Genomic DNA, 19,629 nt, shown 5'->3' with positions numbered 1-19,629 from the left:
CTTGTCTTTCTGTTGTTAGGTGTTTTCTTGTATTGCTGTCTTCACATATCTTCTTCCAGTAGTTGTTGGTTGGGTCTCCCCATCTTTCTGTGGTATTTCCCCGTTTGGCTTATGTGGGTCAGATGTACAATATCTGTAGCTCTAGGTGGTCCAAGCTCTATTGGAGGTCTCTCCGCAGACAGGGACCCAGGGATGGGGTCAGGCATGAGATTCAGTAGAAGATGACTGCAGAAACTCAGAGTGGACCTTCAAGATAGGCGGATCTCTGGCAAGGGGCCAGAACTCCAAGAGGACTGGAGGTGGGGTCAGAGATCAAAAAGGTGGAAATTACAGTTGGTCCAACATGGATAGACAGGTCTCCTTTGTTCAAAGTTGCTCTGAGAAATCCTTGAAGTAGTGTGGACTCTTGGTTCCACCCTCTGTCCCAGTGTTCAACCAGAGCAGCCAGACAGTGGGCAGGGTAGGGCACATCGTACAGGGAGCAGGCTCCCTGTGGGGATGGGTGGGGATGTATCATACCTCCAAGGGTACTCTCGATGAAGAAAGGACAGAGGGGAGGTAAAATAAAATTCTGGCAACCCAATTCAAGAATACATCAGAAAACCATCCACCATGACCTAGTGGTCTTCATCCCTGAATTGCAGGGATGGTTTAACATACGAAAATCTATCAATGTGATACACCATATAAATGAACTGAAAAAGAAAAACCATGTGATTATCTACCTGGATGCTGAAAAATCCTTCGACAAAATTCAACACCCTTTCATGATAAAGGTCTTGGAGAGATCAGGGACAACAGGAACATAACTAAATATAATAAGAGCAATATACAGCAAACCAACTGCCAACATCAAACTGAATGGAGAGAAACTTAAGCCAATTCCTTTAACATAAGAAAAAAGACAAGGCTGCCCTCTCTCTCCATATCTCTTTAACATCCTACTAGAAGTTCTAGCTAAAGCTATAAGACAACAAAAGGAGATCAACTGGATCCAAATTGGAAAGGAAGAAGTCAAACTGTCTATATTTACAGATGATATGATAGTGTACATAAGTGACCCAATAAACACTACCAGGGAATTCCTACAGCTGATAAACACCTTCAGCAAACTAGCAGGATACAAGATAAACTCAAAAAAATCAGTAGCCATACTTCTTTCAGGCAAAAAAGAGACAGAAAGAAATCAGAGAAACATCACCCTTTACAATAGCCACAAACAACATGAAGTATCTTGGTGTAATGCTTACCAAATAAGTAAAAGACCTATATAATAAGAACTTTGTAGCTCTAAAGAAAGAAATTAAAGAAGATAACAGAAAATGGAAATATCTCCCATGCTCTTGGATAGGTAGGATAAACATAGTAAAAATGGCAATCTTGCCAAAAGCAATCTACAGATTTAATGCAATCCCCATCAATATCCCACCACGATCCTTCACTGACCTTGAAAGGATAATAATCATCTTTATATGGAAGAACAAAAGATCCAGGATAGCCAAAACAACCCTACAAAACTAAAGAATTTCAGGAGGCATCACCAATCCTGACTTAAAATTCTACTAAAGAGCTATAGTTCTGAACACAGTCTGGTATTGGCACAAAAAATAGACATGTAGTCCAATGTAATTGAATTGAAAATCCTGATATTAACCCAAACACCTATGAACACCTGATTTTCGACAAAATAGCTGAAATTATACAATGGGGTGAGGGCAGCTTCTACAACAAATGGTCCCGGCACAATTGGATGAGGGTGTGTAGAAGACTGCAGATAGACCCATGTCTGTCGCCATGCACAAAACTCAAGTCCAAATGGATCAAAGACCTCAATATCAATCCAGCCACATTGAAACTCTTAGAAGAGAAAGTAGGTGGTAGCCTTGAACAAATTGGTATAGGAGACTGCTTCCTGAACATAACTCCAGGGGCACAGACACTGAGAGCAACAAAATTAATAAACGAGACCTCTCTAAACTTAGAAGCTTCTGTAACGCAAAGGACACAGTGGACAAGACAAAACGGCAGCCCACAGACTGGGAAAAGATTTCACCAAACCTATATCTGACAAAGGGCTGATCTCCAAAATATACAAAGAACTCAAGAAACTAGTCAACAAATCCCAAATAACCCTATTAAAAAATGGGGTACAGAACTGAAGAAAGAATTCTCAATAGAGGAAATCAAAAAGGCTGAAAGACACTTAGAAAGTGCTCCACATCCTTACCTATCAGGGAAATGCAAATCAAAACAACTTTGAGATACCATCTTACTCCTGCCAGAATGGCTAAATTAGAAACACCAATGATGACTCATGCTGGAGAGGATGTGGAGAAATGGGAACACTCCTCCACTGCTGGTGGGAGTGCAAACTCATACAGCCATGTTGAAGATCAATAGGGCAGTTCTTGAGGAAAATGGGAATTAGTTTACCATAGGACCCAGCAATCCCCCTCTTAGCCATATACCCAAATGATCCCCATCCGACCAACAAAGACATCTGTTCAACTATGTTCATAGTACCACTATTTGTAATAGAAAGAACCTGGAAGCAACCTAGATGCCCCTCAATTGAAGAATGGATAATGAAGATGTGGCACATGTACACAGTGGAATACTACTCTGCAGAAAAAAAAAATGGTATCTTGAAATTTGCAGGCAAGTGGATGGCACTTGAAGAAACCATCCTGAATGAGGTAACCCATTCACAAAAAGAGGAACATAGTATGTACTCACTCATATATGGATTTAAGACCTAGATCAAAGGATCACCAGCCTATAATTCACACCACCAGAGGAACTAGGATACAAGGTGTATTCTAATAGATTCATGTAAAGTCCCTCACAGAACTGGGAAGGGACAAGTCCCCCCAGAGCACAGAGGAATTTGTGGGGGGCGGCAGTGAATGGAGAGAGAAGTAGGAGAAAGCAAGTGGGAGGAAAGGAAAGCACGTGTGACTAGGAAGATTGAGCCCAGTTAGGAATAGAAGACAGGAGAGAGAGAGAGAGAGAGAGAGAGAGAGAGAGAGAGAGAGAGAGAGAGAGAGAGAGAGAGAGAACATAAAAGAGGGAGCCAATATTGGTTTGAAGATAATATTGAACACAAAGAAAGGTCTAGAGAACTACAAGACTGCCACCAACTAACAATTTGAGCACCCGTGGAAAGGCTACCATAAATGCCCTTCCCGGAGATCAAAAACTAACTTATCTATGGAGCCCTCATCTATTGCCTGCTGGAAACAGGAGCCAACAGCCACACATAAACACAGAGTTGAACTAGAACCCAGATGCAGATGGAGAGGACAAGACCAGGCGACAGAAACACATAAGAGACAGCTTACCTGAACAAGGAGGAGCTAACGGGCCACTAGACTGATATCTGGGAATCCAGCATGGGACTGACTCTGGCCCCCCTGTATATTGGTCTCAGCTAGAAGCACTGAGCAGTCTAAGGGACCTCAGACAGTGGAGCCAGAATGTACCCCTGGTGCACAAAAGGACCTTGTGAACACATCTCCCATGGAGGGATAACTGCCTTAACCTAGATACAGGAGAGAAGCCCTAATCCCAACTTCACATGAGCTGTCAGGTCTACATGACCCCAACTGGATGGCATTCCCCTACATATGCAATTGGTATGGGGGGGATGGTAGGGGAGGGTGGTTAGGGTGCATTTGAGAGGGGAGAGAGGGTAAAAGTGAGGGAGGGAGGGAAGGAGGGAGAGGGAACTCTGATCGAAATGTAAAATATTAAATTAAATTAAAAAAATGAAAAAAAAAAAAAAGATGAAAAGCATAGAGAGAAATAGGATTACCATCACAGCACCCCCTATCAGCAGGAGAAAGTAGTTTAGAAAGAATGATGCCCAAATTTCCAAATATTGTCTATAAAGGCTCTTTTCATTTAATTGGCGTTGGTTATAAGTGGTTAATAATCACAACCAATTTCTTTTTAAAGCTAAAAAGGGGATTATAGTATAAAAATGTATACTTTGTTTGAAATGGATTTTCATTTATTGATACGAATTTAAGGTCAATTTTGTGATATGTAAATTTATCCTCTTGTTTAGGTATTGTTTATATAGCTCATTTAGAAATGTCTAGTATAATTTAATACAGATTATAGATAGTTACCTATGATAGTAAAGTTAGTTAGGCTTTGTAGATAGACAGAGATGTATTTGAGATGAATAGGCATTCTTCAAACCTTTCAAAGATCTACAGAATATGGCATTTAAAATAGCTTAGGGTTTTTCTTAACAGTGAGACACAACTACTCCTGATAATACCACCTGCATTGGAAAGGAAGACTGACATCAAAGAAACTCACTATGGAGTTTACTTCCAATATAGCAAAACTAGCCATTTGGGCAAGATGCTCCTCTTGTCTAGACTGTTTGACTTTATGCTATATAAAGTGGACAGGAAGGACCCACAAAATGGACATTGCTACAGGATTCCTGCATCATGGAAGAATCTGCCATATAATCTACAGGACACAGAGAAAATTGACTGACAAACTGCCAATAAGATCGACAGTTTAAAGTTTACTGCTTTGCCTAGGAGTCTGCCAGACACACTTTGGCCTATAGGCTGAAGATGGAATATTACAGAAAAACTTCAGGTAACTGACCAGGTCATGAATTGTCTCTGTCATTTCTAGAGTTTATATATTATCTATATGTGGTCTTTGATGGAATTGAAAACAGATATTTATGATTATAGTTTTCCCTCATTAGGATTAAAGATAAGTAACATATAGGACTTTAGACTCACTCACAAAGATAGGATAGATGACAGAATATTTTCATTAAATCTTGCTAAATGTTAATGAAGTGAACATTGTTAACTGTGGTTCTTATTTGATAACTGTTTTTGTTTATACACTTGACTATGAATGAACTGAACATTTTTAACTGTGGTTCATATTTGATAACTGTTTTTGTTATATACTTGACTATGTTAAAGTTAAAACTCTTTTTATTTAAACAGAAAAGAGGAGATGATGAGAGATGTCATTCTGTAAATATGTTTCTCATATTGTTTAATGAATAAAGCACTCTTGGCCAATAGGAAAGCAAGATGGGTGAGACTATGAGATAAGGAGAATTTGGGAGGAGGTAGGAGAAGATTCAACATGTAGGACAGAAAGAGAACAGAACTCCCAATCCTCTCTCTGCTAAGATAAGACCATGTAAAAATACTTACATTGATAGAAATAGGTTAATATTTAAGACAAAGCTAGCCAATGAGAAATGCTAGTAACCGGCTAATAACCTTATATCTAAAAAAAAAAAAAAAAAAAAAAAAAGACTGCTGGACCTCGCCAAGTCAGGTTAAGGCAGCCTTTCTACCTCCCTGCTTTTGTTGTGGTCTGTCAAGTTCTCTTTTCCGTAGCTGATGGGAGATGCCATTATCTATATATGTTTCTCATACTGGTTAATGAATAAAGCATTGTTGGCCAATAGGAAAGAAAGGTAGGAGGGACTAGGAGACAAGGGGGAAAGAGGACGGAGAAGGAGGAGTCAAGATGGAGAGTCTGGAGAGAACAGAACCGCTATTCCTCCGCTCTCGGTAAGACCACGTGGAAATACATAGAAATGGGTTAATATTTAAGACAGAGCTAGCCAATAAGAAACTAGTAATGGGCCAACAGAATTATATCAAATACAGAGTCTCGGTGTGTTATTTAGGGATGGCTCGGCGGCGGGACAAGACCGGGCAGTGGGCAGAAAAACCGTACTCGTTACACGTAGCCAAAACTGGGTGTACCAACGTTGCTGTGAGACCTTGGGTGACTGTCCAGGTAGCTTGCTGTTTCTGTCCTCGCTGCACTTTTTTGGAAGTTGCCCATCTGCACTTCCTGTCTACCCTAGTATCGTTATTTTCCTTCTCAGGTCTTGATGAGGTTGAAGATTAAACTATCACAACTATTCTCTCTTCCTAGTTAGATATATTAGGTACTAGACTTACATTTTCCAGCTTAGGTCAACTCTATTGTAAACTCCATTGTGCCTTCACCCTAGGACTAGATATGTAGGATGTTTTGTTCTCGATTTTCCTTTTCTTAGAGCATACTTATTATTCCCTAACCTAAATCTTTTCTTTAGACTAAAAGGGGAATTTTAATGGGATATTCACTTTTTCTCCTTCTGTGGAAATGATCACGCCCATTGGGGGGGTGGAGCCAGGGGCAGAAGTGACCTGAGAAAGGAGGTCTGAGGAGGAGCTGGGGAATGCTTTCTTGCTGGTGGGTGGCGGAGAGGAGAGCATCTAGTGGAACTTGCTGGTGTTCATCTGTTTAGATTGTAAGTTATTTCTCCCCGAATAAACATCTATTCAGCCTATTTGTTTGTCCTGACCCTTATTTAACCACAATAAGAAACTTCAAAGGATACTAGATTCACATATACTTTCATGGCAGGAAAACTGCCATGAATCTCATAATCTCTCCTCATTGTCTTATTGTTTAAAAAAAAATGATGCTGCAGTAGAAACCCAAGGAAAACATATAATAAAATTGAGTGAGCAATATATTTAAAAGGAAACTGCCCTTTAGAGATAATAGATTGCAACTCACTCTATGCATGAATATAGCCCTCATTAATAGCAATGGAAGTCACATATAAGTATCAAGAAAACACACGTGGTGTAACAGACTTCTTAATGGGGATGACATCTGATATATTCCTGAATGAGTGCAAAAGGACTTCTGAAATCTGGGGGTATAATTTAAATAATTTAAAATACTAAAACAAACAGAACACATCAATCCTTTACCAGTTTTCTTTCGCCTTCAGAAATCACTTCCATGTGACTGAGTCCTGAAAATGAATGGATTTTAAGAGACTTGCCTCAAAGTAATGAAGTTAGCTAATCAATTAAGCAACTTAATCTGTAACAACTGCAGCAACAGAAAACTGGAGTTCAGTAAAGTTTGCCTAATTTCACATTACCACCTGTATTTTCTGCATAGACATCATGGAGGTTTTCTTTTTACTTGATATTGACTATCAATAAATGTTTTTTTTTTTTTTTTTTTATCTGACAGAATCTTTGTTACTCCTGAATTCAAAGGCTCATGATCACAGATTTCCTGATGGTGTTCCTGAGCTTAGGATAGGTATTGAAGTTTTGTGGTACTTGAAATTTTGTGTAAGTCAAGTGATGACAGTTTTAATAATAATTTAATTAAGCAAACTAGAAACATAATTTATTTTAAATATGCAAATGTTATATTAAAATGAGTTTTGACAACTAGGGCCATTTTTTTAGCTTTTCACTTAAGTATCTTTGGTGATATATCTCTGAGAGATAAGAAGACTGTTCAAGACCAGCTATAATATTCAGAAATATTACAGTGTAGCCTCAGTCCTGCTGTACTATATTCAACCACATGACAGAGGGTAACTCTTCTGAATTCATCACAAATATGTGTATTGTGTTTGCTTTAAGAAATCCATTGCTAATCCCATATATGTCTAAGGTAAGCCTTAGACTATCCAATATAAAATAAATCAGTTGATTTATTGAACATAAGCTTGGAGTTTGATATTACTGTATGATTTTAACTTTATGACAAATAAAAACAGAATTCTAATTTTGTAAAAAAAGAAAGAAACCAATTGGTATGTTTAAGTGATGAATTCTTTTTTCTGTTTTCTGAATTGATATTTTAGGAGTTGTCTATACACATTAATCTGCATTTTTCTACTAAAGTTAAATCTCAGATGAGCTCCATTATCTATCTTCCTCTTTTTTTTCTTTTAAATGTATTTATATATATTTTTTTTAATTTTACATGTCGATGTCACTCCCTCCCAATCTCCCTCCCTAACTCTTACCCTCTCTCCACCATCACATTCACCCTGACCACCCTCCCCAACCATCTGCCCCCCACTCCACATGTAGGGCTATGCCATTCACATGGGGTCATGTAAATCTGACAAGTCATTTGAAGTGCGGACTAGGACAGGAGAGATACTCTAGGTTAAGGGACTATTCCTCTATGGGCGATGTGTCTGGAAGGTCCTTTTGTGCACCAAGAATACATCTTTCCATTGGGGATGTGTTCACAAGGTCTGTTTGTGCACCAGGGATACATCCTGGTTCCACTGGCTGAGGTCCCTTAGACAGCTCAGGCCTTTCCAGGGATGCTCAAATTGTTAGTTGGCAGTAGTCTTGTAGATCTCTAGACCTTTCTTTAGGTTCAGTTTTCTCTTCACATGAATATAGGCTCCCTCTTTTATGTTCTCTCTCTCTCTTTCTCTCTCTTCCTCTTCTTCTATTCCTACCCTGACTCAATCTTCCTAGTCATGCGCGTTTTCCTCTCTTCCCCTTCTCTTTCTCCTACTTCTCTCTCCATTCACTGCCCCCCCACACTTTCCCTGTGCTCTAGGAGACTCTTCCCTTCCCCCTACTGTGAGGGACTTTATATGAATCTCTTAGAATACACCTTGTATCCTAGTTCCTCTGGTGGTGTGAATTACAGGCTGGTGATCCTTTGTAGAGCAAACATTCTTACTTCTCATTTTTATCTAACTAACAGTACAGAACCATCAAATTCTATTGAAGTTGTCAATAGTTACTTACACTATATACTAAATAGACTTACTGTTGATTAAAATAATATTGTAGTTTTCATAATAATCAAATACGTAGACATATACCTGAAGTATTTAGAGAAAATTGGAACTCAAGCTTTTAAGATCTTACTGATAAGAGCAAAACTTATAACGTTGTAAATTTCTTATATCCTTGGCATTTTAAATATAAAGTATTCCTGTAACACACTTGCATAACAATATTGAAGTCTATATATATTTAGTAATTTTCATGGGGTGCCCATCTTGCAAGTAGTATATTTCACACATACTGCATTCCACAGCTAAACCAGGTAAAATAATTAATAAAAGATGTCATTGAGGGAACCTTCATTTCTATTGAGTTGTGTCGCATCTACCTCAGCCAGCAAGGAAACACAGCCACGACTTTTCTTCAAGCAGGTTATTCTGGAACCTGGTACATCAGCTTCCGCCTCTCCCAGCCCCAGCAAGCCCTTAAATGTGCTCTCACTGCCCAATCAGCTAAAGCCACCTAGCGATCCTGGATAGGCCACAGAAAGAGGAAGCACACCAGATCCATCAAGCACTTCCAAATAAGGCTTGTTTACAGCTAAGCTCAGACTACCTGGCATCTAGCCAGGTGCCATCTTGGGGCTGTGGCTTCCCACAGTTCCCCCTTTTTTGTTTTAAATGCAACAGGCAAGGGTAGAGGTCTGATCTCTGATGAACAAGGGACATTGTAATGGCTCCATGCCAAGTTATCAGCCAAGCTGGTGCCACACCCATCTGGTATCTTTTGTCAGAGATAGGATTATGATACCAACCCAAATTCAATCAGACTTGCCCTCAATGAAGCTGCTAGAAGCTGGCCTCAAGTGCAGTACTTCATATTGCATCCTGAGAATGATGACTGCTTAGCCTTTTAACATAATTAACCAAGCCTGAGGTGATTGCCCTGCCTTCAGGGCTGCGAAGGCTTGTGCAATCATGACATTACTTCTCTGCTGTGTAACCCTCATCCTGCATATACACCATAAGGCAATGAGACTAACTAGGATAAGCACCCCTCCCAGGGCACTCATTCCTGCCCATTCTTTCATGTGGTTCATGGCTTGAGTGATCCATGTAGATAGTCCCTCTGCAACGGAGACATCGACCTGGGTGGAATTCACATGAATGATGGAAAGTCTTGGGTCCTGCATTAACTTATCGAATTCACCAGACCAATAGCCTAAAAGATACTGAGAAAACTGGTTAGACATATTAGCAGCCACTAAGTACTTTTGATATGGCACAGAGGTCACACATAGCCCCGTCAACTTCCATTCACATTCTATTTGTGCCAACTGCCACAAAGTGTCAATCTGTTCCTGAAATAGATCAATCTGTTGATTCAGGACCATAATACCACCTTTTAATTGAACATTAAGGGAAGATTATATGTCCAAAGCAGTGGCTATTTTCGCTGACAGGTTATTTAAGGCAGCTGCAGTCTGAACAGAGGAATGCATGGCAATGGCCTCCGTGGTGGCTTCCACAGCTCAAGCTGTAATGACAACCATGATAGCAGCAGTGATTCCAAAATCTCTCCTCTGTCTAAAGAGGGTCATGGTGCTGGGGCTCTCTACCAGAACGGGAACGTACCTGGGCATTCTGGTCACAAGGTCCAAAGGAAATTTTCCTTCATCCTAATATAAAGAATAGAAGCATAATTGAGGTGTACAATTTAGCATTCTCACTAGAGTTTGCAAAGGTGTTATTGCTAATCAATGATCAAAAGGATTATATGCTCCACGTTGAGCTGGGTTTTGATTACAATAAGGAGCCCACCTGGGTTGTGGGGGAATAGTTGAGTTACCCCTCTCCCAACCTCTAGGCCATCCACCTCTAATCCAGGTGGCATTACTCTTCAAAATGGTTTCACCATGTGGCGATTAAGAGATTCCACCTGTGCTATTGCAAAAGCAGCAGTTATCCCATAAGTGCGGACTGGCTCAGCAAGTGCTTTAATCATTTTAATGGGCTCATGATAGCATTGCCCTGCATTATCCTGAAAAACTGGATAGCATAACTCATGTCTCATTTCCTTCCATACCTCCGGGCAGAACGACCTCCCAGAGAGGAAGTTACATTATACCATTATACAGAGGAGGGGGCAGTCCCAGAGCGGTAGGCTCCACCTTATGGGATTCAGAGCGCTTCTGCAAAGATGACTTCTCCATTTTCTTTACCAGCATTTCTAGTTCCTCTTCTGATTCTGAGCTACTCTCCTCTGAACTTTCCTTTGAACTTTCCTTTTCTGTTTCATGGAGTGCTCTTCTTTCAACTGTTCTAACACCTCTTGTCCCTTTTCAACAGCCTTGCATCATTTTTTATTCTCTAGGCAGCGGCAAACAAGTTTCCAAATAGGCCGAGCCCCTCTTTTTAGCTTTTCCTGTTCCCAGGCAAAATCTAGATCTCTCCCAAGCTTGTCCCAGCAACTGATAGTAAGATTGCCCGAGACAGCATACCAGGAGGCCAAGGTCTCAACCTCCCCTAGAAACATTTCTAATGTACTCTTCTTTAGCTTCAGTCCCTTAGAATGCAACAGCTAATGAAGAGCGAGATAAATGGGTTGTGATATCAAATTCCCATACTTTCACTTTTGGTTACTTTTACCTTGCCCGATTACAAAACTTTATTGCTCCTACCGGAGACCTTATTGCCTCTTTACCGAGGTCCTTAACTTGGTTCCACCTTACCTGGGACTTACCAGTTGACTACCCTGACTGCAGGAAGTTCTGAGCCCATGGAGAGAGGATCCCCGTCCAGGCCACCACTTGTTGCATCTACCTCAGCCAGCAAGGAAACATGACCACGATTCTTCTTCAAGCAGTTTATTCAGGAACCTTGTATATCAGCTCCCCCAGCCCTAGCAAGCCCTTAAATGTGCTCTCAATGCCCAATCAGCTAATGCCACCTGGCGATCCCAGATAGGCCACAGAAGGAGGAAGCGCACCAGATCCATCAAGCACTTCCACATAAAGCTTATTTACAGCTAAGCTCTGACTACCTGGCATCCAGCCAGGCGCCATCTTGGGGCTGTGGCTTCCCACAGAGTTGGTCACTAGAATCATCAAAATAGAAAACTTTTGCTTTCCTATATATGCACCAACTGTATGTATTACAAATCATATAACACATTCACTGTAAACTCCCCATTTTCAGAAGTCTATAGTGGCCAAATTCTTTCATGTTTCTAAAGAGAGAGGGAAATTTCAGAGTGTTATAAGCCTATATCATATGAAAACTACATGGAAGTCTTACTGAAACCCCAAATATACCTTAAAGAGCATAATATTCTACTCTTATTTAAAAGAAAATGGTTCGAATGGCAATTTTCATAGGACTGATTAGTTCTTTATTTGAAATGATAAACCATGTAGAATTCTAGAAACATCTACATGTCATTCTAGTACTATTTAAAGAATCAAATTTTGCATTATAAAAACAATATGTGGAGCCAATGGCATGTTTTAGTGGCTACAACTGCCTGCTACTTAAACCTGATGATCCCAGCTGGTTCCCTGAAATCCATGCAAAGGTGGAGGAGGAAATACAATCCACAATCCATTTTCTGACTTCTACAAGGCTGCATGGTGCCTTCAGGCACACACACACACACACACACACACACACACACACACACACTCACACACACACACACAAACACACACATACAAACACACACAATACATAAATATTTTTAAAAATTGATTTTTATCTTTTCAAATTTTAATATAGTTATATCATTTCCCTCTTCCCTTTTCTTAGTCATTTTTATCTTCTCAAAAAACTAGCAATTAAATTTGTTCATTCTTTTTTATTGTTTTTATTGTTTCTATTTCATTAATTGCTGTTCTGATTTCTGTTATTTCTCCATATAGACTGGGATGGATTTGATTTGTTCTTGTCTATCTAAGTTTTTTGTGTTGTACCACTAAGTCATTTATGTATGCTTCTTCTGATTTGTTAATTTAGGCACTTCGAGCTACAATCTCTTATATATGTGTCTCAGAAGTTGTATTGTATTGGCTTCATTTTTACTTAGTTCCAGGAAAATTTTTATTTTTTTCTTGACTTTTTTTTTATCCATTCAAAGAATCATTAATGAATTGTTTAATCTCTGTGATTTCTGTATTTACAATAGACTTTTGTGTTGTCAATTAAAATTTTACTGCATTATGGTCAGGTAAGATATACAGAGTTATTCTAGTTTTTTGAATTTGTAAATATTATTTTGCATCCCAGGACATGGTATATTTTATAGAAACTTCCATGTAATTCTGAACAGAATATTTTCACTTTGGTGTTTGAATGGAATATACTATGTTTATTTATTGAATTCATTTGGAGTATGATGTCATTTAATTCTGATGTTTTTCTGTTTTTTGTTCAGATGACCTGTCTATTATAGAAAGTGAGGTACTGAAGTTACCTATTAATGGACTGATGTTAATCTGTATCTTTAAATCCAGTAGTTCTTAATTCTAATGAATTAGGTTCCATAGGATTGGTACATGTGTGTTTAGGATGATAATGTCTTCTTGCTTAACTGTTCCCTTGGTTAGAATGAAGTGTCCTTCTTCATATCTTTGGATTAGTTTTAATTTGAAGTTAATGTCTTTTCAGATATCAGGATAGCAATGTCTACTCATTTTCTGTTCCCATTTGGTTGGAGTATCTGTGCCCATATTTGTTACTAAGATGTGTTTATTAGAGAAAACAAATAGATGGATTTTGTTTCTTGATCCATTCTGCCAGTCTCTGCTTGATTGGATGAGTAAATAACATATATATATATATATATATATATATATATATATATATATATATATATATATAAAACAAAACAATTTTCAGTAGCAGAGAGATCACTCAGTGGTTAAAAGAACACTCTGTTCTTGCAGAAAACCCTAATTGAATTTCCAATGCCCATATCAGGCAGCTCACAAGCACCTGTAACTCCAGCTTGAGACAACCTAAAACCTCTTATCATGGGGTGTAACAACATACATGTGCACAAATGCACACACATACAAATAATTAAATGTAAAAATGTTCCTTTAATGCCTATGCTTTTCCTAACATTTACATAATTCTCTTTGTCACTTTCCTCAACTATATTAGTTAATTTTTCTTTTGTTCAGAACATGGCTGAACATGATAATAATATCAAAGTATAACTGGTCCTAGATGCCACAAATAACTTCTTATTATATATACAATCTTCATGAAAGTTTAAATAACTACTTTGCAATCTGGGCATGTTGAGGCACAATTGAAATCCTAACTCTTGAACTATCACAAGCTCAAGATCAATATGGACTACATATTGAGTTCAAGGCTAACCTATACTATACATGAAGACCCAAAGACAAAACAAAAGAAACAGACAGTAAATCATTTTATATATCACTCCCTGCAACAGTGAAGTGGAGCTCAACTGAAAGGATATTATACCTGATATATATTGAGAATCAAATAAACTCTTGATACTGCATTGTTATAACCATTAACTGTAGTCAACTCAGTACAATGAGATTAGCCAGAGTTTCTTTCTTATATGCAACATTTACTGAAATTTGCTTTTTAGACTGAGAACAATACCTACTCATTTCTGGGCATTAAGTTAATTAGGGAACACAAAGCACTAATTGCAGAGAACAGAAGACTCACTGACATGCATGCCTCACAAAATAGCAAGTAGCTAGGATAACATCTATCACAGTATGTAAGTTCAGTCAGTCAACCCAGCAATACATAGTTTTTAGCAAAAGCTAATTTTGTATAAGGAACATGCAACCTTTTTCTCTTTAATCTTTTTTCTTGCTTCATTTTATTTTTTTTTACATTTGTTTTATTAAGGTGTGTTTGTGTGTGTGTGTGTGTGTGTGTGTGTGTGTGTGTGTGTGTGTATGTGTGCATATGTGTGTCCATTTATAGAAGTAGTTTCTCTCAATCCACCAAGTAAGTCACAATTATTGGCCTCAGCTAATCAAGCTTGGTGAAAATTGCCTTTACTCACAGGGACATTTCATGGGCCCATCTATTTTCTTCCTCATTTCCAAAACTTGGAAACACACTCAATATTCAAAATGTAAGAGATAAAACAATTTTCTGATTTTCCTCCAATATAACTTTGTCTTTTCATCTATTATCATTTTTTTACACATTCTGGATCTTTTCCAGTCCCTTTACTTTAAAGGAAGTTCCAAAGCTTATTCATCTGAGAATATGAAGATGTGAAGATGATATTAAAATTGTAAATGATTTGTGGTAAAAGAAAAAGTGTTTGTTTGCATTTCATTTAAATAACAGTGCTATATCATCTAATACATGCTTTCAGATGTACAACTTCAGAGGAGAGATCAACAACTCAGCCAGGTCTGTGAAAACAAGTAACCCTCTTCTGTAATTTTATGAAATCCCTAAACATTCACTTGATAATTAGAGAAAAGAATATATGCAACAATCATTTTACATTAAACACATATAATAAACTTGTAGTAATCAAAACAGAAGCATCAAATGCATGAGAAGTAACTTGCAAAGCACACATTTATGAGTTTATCCCAAAAGTCTTACCAAGTAAAGCATTTTATATGAATAACAGATAAAAAACATTATAAATTTAATCTTACTGAAAGATGTAAATATCTATATTTATTACCCCCAATGTCCAATGTTTTCTTCTTGTTCACTTATATCTATGTTACTCCAATGAAAATACTACTAGTTTTACATGAGAAATCAAACTGCTTACCATTCCTCTTGTCCATATTTAGCAACAGACTACACTTTACTATGGCTGTTGTCAAACAATGTTCTCAAGCCTGTGAACAACAGTCTTTGTTTGATGGAGCCCCAGATTTGTCTTCCAGAATATACTTCAGGTCTGTTTTAAACCCACCATTTACTATGCCTATTATCCAGACTTAATAGTTAATACTTGAATTTGGTGGATTAAAGCAATGTGTTTTTTTTATTAAAAGCAGTGAGAAAAGTAAACTAAAAAAAGAATAAAGATTGACTCTAATAATTGAAACACAATAAAGTTCAAAACACAAAAGAGAGAAGAGTTACATTAAAACAAGTATAATTTAAAAGTCAAATTTAAATGCAAGCAGAAATCATGTTTCTTTTAGCCATCAGGAATATTATTTGCCACAAAGCTCTTAAGTTTCAGTAATGAAATAATGTAATGTTTAAAATATGGAGGAAACCGCTGTAAAAGCTAAGTAGTGTTACTATGGCAACAGAAAACCCTTCAACTAGTCTTATGTACTAAGAAAAGTGAAAATGAACTCTTGCTCCATGGGAACTATTACAGAAGGATATGCAACAGATTTGTAATACTTTGACTTAATAAATAGCCCAGTAATATTTAAAAAGCATACTTCTTGCAATACATTATATTCTAAGTGTTAGAAAATAAACCACAACAAAACTTTGAAAAACCATGACCCTAATATAATACATCAAAATTCTAAAGATTACATATGATATCTCAGGGGAAAGATGGCACTATTTTTACTTCATTTTATTGATTTTACTCTATTTCACTCAACTTTTTTTCTGGAATGTGCCAGAATTGCTGATAGATATTGTGGATAATCTAATGTAGATGGTGTACAATCATTCTTATATTCAGGAAAAAAGTGGAGGGAAATAAGTTGCAATCATACATAGAACTATACACAAGATCTTTACATACATTATTTCTACTGTCAGAGGCAAGGTATAGGGGGCCATTGGAAAGAAACAATTTTTTTACATATGAAAAATATACAATGAATTCTAGAAATTTTAAGAATGATAATATAAATAATTGAGATCGAAACATGCAGAATCCTAAAAAAAAAAAAAAGACCTTGGCTTTTAGTTTATGGACAAGAAAATATTATTGAAATCTTAATAAGAGAAAGGAAATAATATTTTCATTTCAAAGAAAATTTACTTTGTGATACCCTTGTTTAATTATACACAGTGATAAATGTGGAAGTCCTCAGATCTTTATCTGACATGGGAAAGAGTCATTCAGAAGGAGGTCACATTGACCACAGAAATTTTCAACTTTCTCACCTTTGAATGTTTTTGTTACTAATAAATACCTAGCATTGTATAACAAGGTCATATATAATTCTTATGATTGTTTGTTGGTTCCTTTGATATGAGGAGACAGGCAGTACTCTTATCGTGAATAAAACATTTAGAGGAGGCATTCATGAATGACTACTTCAAGCAATAATTTGAAGGCACATTACAACTTCATAAAATATGCACCCTCCAATAAAAATGGAAAGCAAAATTAATAACCATCTCAGCTGATATATTTCAAAGCCTCTATTTGGTGTTCATGTACATTTATTGTTTTATTTTACCCTCTGTCATCAAATAATTTAATTTGGAAGTTTTCATGATCAGAATATTAAGGTTTAACACTGGTTTAGACTTATGTGGTCACTCTCATCAGAAATATACACAGCACTATGGCATATAAACAAATATTAAAATTTAATGAACTACTTCCTTATAAAATAACAGTAATTAATTCATAGACATAACAAAATATAATGGACAGACACTTAAAATATGACTCACATTCTATTTTAAAATTGTTTAGTTTCATCAGAGTTAGATAATCAGGTTCTTTATTTGTAATGTTAAATGACGAGTCAATTTTTAAGACCCTAAACAACTACTCTTCATCAATGAAAAAAAAATCTTTGCCTTGTATTAATCCCTGGGTTTTTCTTCATTCTATATAGAAGTATACACATCCCCTTTCTGACCAGTTTCATCAAGACAGGAAGTTTAGAGTTCCTTAGAAAGTATCTTGATTAGCCAGGGTGAAAAGGCTACTTGGTGGGTAAGTGATTGCCACACAAGCACGAGGACCTGAATTCAGATCTTCAGGATCATATAAGAAAGTTTTTGTAATGGAAGGCATCTGTAACCTCAGCACTGAGGAGAAGAAATCAGCAGATCCCTGGGAGCTCTGAGCTCTGACTAGTCAGACAGCTTATTGCAAATCAATGAGCTCTGGGTTCAGAAAAAGATCATGTCTCAAATAAGGTGGAGGTTGAGTTATTCATGTTACAGTGGTCAGTTTTGTACCCACGCCCATGTAAGTGGCTTGGGTTATATTCTGTGAGCTACAAAGTAGAAACCAAAGTGCATGAAGGTAGGATGGGGAGTTGGTAGAAGGAAGAGGAATGTGGATGGGAAGACAATAAAAGAAGGTAGAGGGATGAATGTGAAAAAATAGACCTTTAATTACCACCACTTTAGTTTAGGTTTATCAAAACTTACCCTCCCCCCTTGTTCAGGTCAGCAGTTTCTGTGGGTTTCTCTAGTCTGATAGCTGGGAAACCAGTATGGGACTGACCCAGAGTCCCTGAACTTTGGTGTTAGTTAGGAGGGCTGGGAAGTCTATGGGGTCTCTGGTTATGATCAGTATTTATCCCTAGTATAAATGGACTTTGGGAGCCCATTCCACATATAGGGATACTCCCTCAGCCTAGACACATGGGGGAGGGCCTAGGCCCTGCTCCAAATGATATGACAAATTTTGAAGACTGCCAATGGAAGTCTGCTCCCTGGGGAAGAGCTGGGGTGTTGGTGGGGGAAACCTGGAGAGAACAGGAGGGTGTGAGAACTGGGACTGACATGTAAAACAAGCTTGTTTCAAATTTAAATTAAAAGAAAAACTATCAAAAAAACAAAAACAACAACAAACTTACCTTCCCACTAGCCTCTCTAATGTTTGAACCATTAAGCCCCTTAGAAAATGGTTTCATCATCTAGGAAGCTGATGTGATTGAACCAAATGCAGAGAAAAGATCAAGGTTCCTGGTGGTACCTTGTTACCAGGTGGTAACAGTTAACAGAAAGGACGCTTCTGAACAATTCATGCTTGAAGTGCTGGATTGTGACACTCATAAATGGCTGAAGCATTCTAGAGAACAACACATGACTAGAATTCTAAGAGGCTACACAGGATGGCAAAAGAGCTAAAACTGTGGGAAAATGAGATGCTTCAAAGAAAAAAGACTGAATACAAATGTTCCAGTAGTAGGAACCCTGAATACCAGAAAGATTCAAGAGAATCAATTTGCAGACGCCGCTGTCCCCTGCGGCTTCTTCCTGCAGCCATGGTCAACCCCACCATGTTCTTTGACATCACGGCCAATGGCGAGCCCCTGGGCTGCATTTCCTTCGAGCTATTTGCAGACAAAGTTCCAAAGACAGCAGAAAATATTCACACTCTGAGCACTGGAGAGAAAGGATTAGGACACAAGAGTTCCTCCTCTCACAGAATTATCCCCTGATTCATGTGCCAGGGTGGTGACTTCACACGCCATAATGACACTGGCGGCAGGTCCATCTACGGAGAGAAATTTGAGGATAAGAACTTCATCCTGAAGAATACAGGTCCTGGCATCTTGTCCATGGCAAATGCTGAACCAAACACAAATGGTTCCCAGTTTTTTATCTGTACCGCTAAGACTGAGTGGTTAGATGGCAAACATGTAGTCTTTGGGAAGGTGAAAGAAGGGATGAACATTGTGGAAGCCACGGAGCATTCCGGGTCCAAGAATGGCAAGACCTGCAAGAAGCTCACGATTTCCAACTGTGGACAACTCTAATTTTGACTTGTGGGCTTTTTACCCACCAGACTATTCCTTCTGTAGCTCAGGAGAGCAACCCCACCACATCTGCTCGCAATGCCCTGTAATCTCTACTCTCACTGAAGTTATTTGGGTTCCTTATTTCCTCATTCCCATCCAAGTCTAGATGGATTGCAGAGTTAAGTTCATGATTATGAATAAAAACTAAAATCTAAGTAAGAACAGAGAGAGGAACAGAGAGAGAGAGAGAGAGAGAGAGAGAGAAAGAGAGAGAGAGAGAGAGAGAGAGAGAGACAAGAATAAATAAAGATGGGAACCTAACCTCATGGCTCAAAGGCTGTGCTCTAGCTGCTGGTATGGCTTCTAAGCCCTTTACAACAATCTTCTAGCATG

General features: G+C 38.0%; 1 pseudogene; it reads left to right on the top strand.

Annotated features, from left to right (window-relative positions):
• The first annotated feature begins 18,750 nt into the window (after positions 1-18,750).
• Positions 18,751-19,254, top strand: LOC127232225 (peptidyl-prolyl cis-trans isomerase A-like; annotated as a pseudogene).
• Positions 19,255-19,629: the final 375 nt, after the last annotated feature.

Source organism: Phodopus roborovskii, unplaced genomic scaffold (assembly GCF_943737965.1).
Source record: "Phodopus roborovskii unplaced genomic scaffold, PHOROB, whole genome shotgun sequence".
Taxonomy (NCBI): domain Eukaryota; kingdom Metazoa; phylum Chordata; class Mammalia; order Rodentia; family Cricetidae; genus Phodopus; species Phodopus roborovskii.
The sequence above is the reverse complement of the archived record's forward strand: the minus strand, read 5'-3'. Positions and strand labels throughout refer to the sequence as shown.